The following is a 5,540-nucleotide window of genomic DNA, read 5'->3' on the forward strand; positions in this document are numbered from 1 at the left end:
AAGGAAATGATACCTGACATCAATATGCTTTGTCCTCTCATGATACATTTGATTTTTGGTCAAATGTATTGCACTTTGGCTGTCACAAAATACTGAAATTGCATCTTGCTATAATCCCAAATCACTGATCAAACCTTTCAACCAAATGGCCTCCTTAACAGCCTCAGCTGCTGCCATATACTCTGCTTCTGTAGTTGATAAAGCAACAGTAGATTGTAGTGTTGCTTTCCAACTAATAACAGAGCCATACAAAGTGAAAACATACCCTGTCAATGATCTTCTCTTATCCAAGTCCCCAGCATAATCAGAATCAACATAACCAACCACCCTTGAATTGTAGTCAGTTTCTCTATCAAATATTAAACCAAGGTTCGAAGTACCTTTCAGATACCTGAGTATCCATTTCACAGCCTGCCAATGAGCTCTACCCGGGTTAGCCATGTACCTGCTAACAACACTCACTGCCTGTGAAATATCTGGACGAGTACAAACCATTGCATACATAATACTGCCAACTGCACTGGAATAAGGAACACTAGCCATGAAGCGTTCCTCCTCATCTGTCTGAGGAGATAGGGATGCTGAAAGTTTAAAATGCGTAGCAAGTGGTGTACTTACTGGTTTGGAATCAGACATTCCGAACCTCCGAAGAACTTTCTCAATGTACTTTCCCTGGGACAAATACAACTTTCCAGCTTTCCTATCTCTGTGGATCTCCATCCCCAAAATCTTCTTTGCAGCACCTAAGTCTTTCATTTCAAACTCATTTCTAAGTTGAGTTTTCAGCAAACTAATGTCAGATATGCTTTTAGCAGCAATAAGTATATCATCAACATAAAGTAGCAAATAGATGAACGACCCATTAGATAACTGCCTATAATAAACGCAACAATCATGGCTACTCCTCACATAACCATGATCTATCATAAAAGAGTCAAAGCGTTTATACCATTGCCTCGGAGACTGTTTTAAACCATACAATGACTTCTTCAATCTGCACACATGATCCTCTTTGCCTTGAACAATGAACCCCTTCGGCTGATGCATGTAAATGGTCTCCTCCAGGTCACCATGCAGGAACGCTGTTTTAACATCAAGTTGCTGAAGCTCTAAGTCATGTGCTGCCACTATGGCAAGCAACACCCTGATCGAACTGTGTTTCACAACTGGAGAGAAAACTTCGTTGAAGTCGATGCCTTCTCTCTGACTATAGCCTTTTGCAACCAAGCGTGCCTTGTACCTTGCATCTGCAACATCTTGGATTCCCTCTTTCCTTTTGAAAACCCATTTGCAACCAACAGTCTTCGTCTTCTTAGGCAACTTAACCAAATCCCAAGTTTGGTTCTTGTGAAGAGACTCAATCTCCTCAGTCATTGCTGCGCACCATTGTGCACACTCCTTACTTTTGACAGCTTCTGAATAACTGGAAGGCTCTTGACCATCTATGTCCTCTGCTGTAGTAAGTGCATACATCACCATATCTGCATGAGCATATCTTTGAGGTGGCCTGATCTGCCTCCTTTGTCTACCAGTAGTAATACTGTATTCTTGCTCACACTGTGCGCCATCATCAAAATCAGGATCATGCTCATCTGAAGTGACATGATCTTGGGTGTCGTCTGGCACCCCCTTTGAAGCCTCAACCTGTGACTCCACCTTCTTGCCATTACTCTGCTCTTCACCTGTAGACACAGTAAACTCCTTCCTCGGATTAAGCATGGATTGTTCATCAAATATTACATCCCTACTAATTACAAGCTTAGGTGATTTGGGATCAGTACACCATAACCTGAATCCTTTCACCCCACTAGCATATCCAATGAATATGCCCTTCTTTGCCCTTGGCTCAAGTTTTCCATCATTAACATGGAAATATGCAGGACAACAAAAAACTTTTAAATTTGAATAATCAGAGGGAGTACCTGACCATACCTCATTTGGAGTTTTTAAACCAATAGCTGTGGCTGGAGAGCGGTTAACCAAATAGCAAGCTGTGTTGACTGCTTCAGCCCAAAAATCTTTAGACAAGCCGGCGTTTGAAAGCATACTACAGGCTCTCTCCAAGAGAGTCCTATTCATCCGCTCAGCTACTCCATTTTGTTGTGGAGTATGTCTCACTGTGCGGTGCCTCACTATGCCTTCATTTTTGCAGAATTCATCAAAGTCACTTCCGCAAAATTCCATACCATTGTCGGTTCGGAATCGCTTAACCTTCTTGCCTGTCTGATTTTCAATCAAAACCTTCCATTGTTTAAAGTTAGCAAATACATCGCTCTTACGTTTCAGAAAATAAGTCCAAACCTTCCGTGAGTAATCATCAATAAAGGTAAGCAAATACTGGGCTCCACCTTTCGATGGAACTGAAGATGGACCCCAAAGATCAGAATGAATATAGTCCACAGTACTTTTAGTTCTGTGAACTCCTGTAGTAAACTGAACCCTGCACTGTTTTCCAAACACACAATGTTCACAGAATTCAAGTTTTCCTATCTTCTGATTGCACAACAAATCCTGCTTACTCAGGATAGACATCCCTTTTTCACTCATGTGACCCAAACGCATGTGCCATAGACGGGTGTTGTCTGAGTCTGGATTATCTGAAACAGACACTGCAGCTGTACCTGTCAATGTATTGCCCTGAAGGAAATAAAGATCATTTGTCATATCTCCTCTCATTACAATCATGGAACCCTTACTGACTTTAATAGCTCCACCTTCACCGATGTATCGGAAACCTAAAGAATCAAGAGTGCCCAAGGAAATAAGATTTTTCTTCAAATCTGGGATGTGTCGAACATTAGACAATGTCCTGACAATCCCATCAAACATCTTAATCCTAACTGAACCAATTCCAACAATTTTACATGCCATATCATTTCCCATCAAAACGGAGCCACCGTTGACTGACTCATAGGTAGTGAACCAATCCCTCTTGGGACACATATGAAAGGTACAAGCTGAGTCCATGACCCACTTGTCACCATAGCGACTATTTGAGCCACTAATTGCTAGGACAATATCTACGCCGTTAGACTTTTCATCAGCAACGCTAACAGCATTAGAGGAACTAGTGCCTTCCTCTCTATTTTTCAATTTAGAACACTCATTTTTGTAATGACCAAATTTATGACAGTAATGACATTTAACATTTTTCTTGTTAAATTTCGACTGTGAACTGCCCCTGGATTTACTCCTGTTCTTCTCTGCACTTCTCTCATGTGATCTACCCCTACTAGATGAACCCTTAACAAACAAACCACTGGCTTGACTATCCGTGCCTTGTACACCCAATTTTGTTCTCAACTCCTTAGAGTTCAAAGCAGATTTTACATCTACCAAAGAGATGGTGTCTCTACCATACAACATCGAGTTTACAAAATTTTCAAATGATACCGGCAACGAACACAACACAATTAATGCTTGATCCTCATCATCAAGCTTAATATCAATATTCCTCAAATCCATGATAATCTTATTAAATTCATCTAAGTGTTCAGAGATAGGAGTACCTTCCTTCATTTTGAGCGTGTATAACCGTTGCTTCAAATACAAACGGTTGGTGAGCGACTTTTTCATTTACAAGCTCTCAAGCTTGGACCAAAGACCGAAAGCGGTCTCCTCATCGGCAACCTCCCTCAAAACTCCATCTGATAGTGACAACAAAATGACACTATGTGCCTTCTCATCTTCTTCTTTTGACGATGCAGGAGAATCCTCGGATACCTTCACCTCCAAAGCTTTCGACAAGCCTTGTTGTCGTAACAAAGCCTTCATCTTGATGCGCCATAAGCTAAAGCTGTTTTGACCGTCGAATTTCTCCACTTCAAACTTTGCCATAGCCATTCCTCAAGATTTTGCAAAGAGCTTGACGCTCTGATACCAGTTTGTTGGGAATGGACCGAACAAACAATGACTAAGTTGAAGCAAACAATAGCGGAAGCAACAAAAGAAACAACAATCACACAAAGAACACCAAGATTTAAGTGGTTCAGCTCAATGTGAGCCTACGTCCACTGTCGGGGTTGGTTTCAAAGATTTCACTATGAACAAGGATGGAGTACAAGAGTATTGATCACAAAATCCTCAATCCTAAAGCCCCAAAACACTCAATGGACTCTTAGGATTGTATACAAAAGGATTCTCAAAACTCTCTCTAACTTGGCTGCTGAACACACTTCAAAATGAAGAGAAAATGATGTATTTATAGGACAAGGCGCTAGTAAGAACATTCGCTCGAGCGGACGTCGAGCGAAGTGTCGAGCGCACGTTAGGGTTGCATTCTCGCTCGAGCGGACTGTCGAGCGGAGGTCGAGCGAAACTCTCTGGAAGATTTCGCTCGAGCGTCGCTCGAGCGGCACTGTAGCGGCACTGTAGCAAACCCCAAAAAACACATTTTCAGCAGGAAATCAAGCCAAACTCAACAGATCGAATGAGTATTCTCTTTAATTTGGCTGGGTCCTGATCATCATCATGTTAATTTCACATACGTATATATATATATATATATATTCGTCAACTGGCTTGTTGGTTCCGTTGATATCCCAGTCACTTTGTATTGTCTGTTATACCCACAGTGGGCATGCTCTACCTTAAGCCCTCTCAGTGCTTTTTTAATCTGCATGGGCATCACAAATTAGGAAATAATTAAGATGCCACCTTCAAGATCAAATTTATTATAAGGAACGGCAAAAAAATCCACACCAAACTACATATTGATATTAAGCAAAAATATTCTCAAGCAATGCAAATAGTAGAAACCAGATTTGAAGATTGTATATTTTATATTCTATATATATATATATATATGTACGTAGCGGATGGAAAGGACATTCAAAAGGAAACAAGAGATAAGGCCATTTCCTAAGTTTATATCCAAGAAAATCTGAAATGATTCCGTGAAAAAGCAGCAGTAGTAATCTAGATTTAGTGCAGACCATGTTGCATCTTCCATCAAGAGTAATAATTAAATCAACAATCACATCATATAGTGCAAAACTAACCTCAAGACGATCGACGTCAGACAGAAGGTTTCAAAAGTCGAAACCGAAATGTTTCGAAACAAACTGTGTCTCCAGAATAGGTTCATAGAAATCTCTGGCCGACACATCTGCAACATGCATGACGACAATCATATGTTAGAAGCAAGGAAACGTGAATGCAATTGCAATTGAACCAACAAGTTACTCATGACCAGCATGCATGGATCCTCAAAAGAGCATTAAAAAGAGGGTATCAATACCAATATTGAGGGAACGCCCCATCTGGGTAGGTCGAAGACTCTGATAGTAGCCTCTCCAATATTCAAGGCCATTACCCAGATCACCTTTCCCGCCAAATTCTGGATCAAAAAATGATCTCCCGACAACAGTATACCTACAGTAAAATTTCCACCAGGTTCAAACACGTGGAGAGCTAGCTAGGTTTCATGTTTTCTGTACGTAACTGTATAGCAGTATATGCCTATCATGAGTAGAAGTAGACACGGAGAAACAAAGAAGATAAAGGCAGATTAATTACTTCTGCGATGGTGCCTCGCGAAG

Source organism: Carya illinoinensis, chromosome 14 (genome assembly GCF_018687715.1).
Source record: "Carya illinoinensis cultivar Pawnee chromosome 14, C.illinoinensisPawnee_v1, whole genome shotgun sequence".
NCBI lineage: Eukaryota > Viridiplantae > Streptophyta > Magnoliopsida > Fagales > Juglandaceae > Carya > Carya illinoinensis.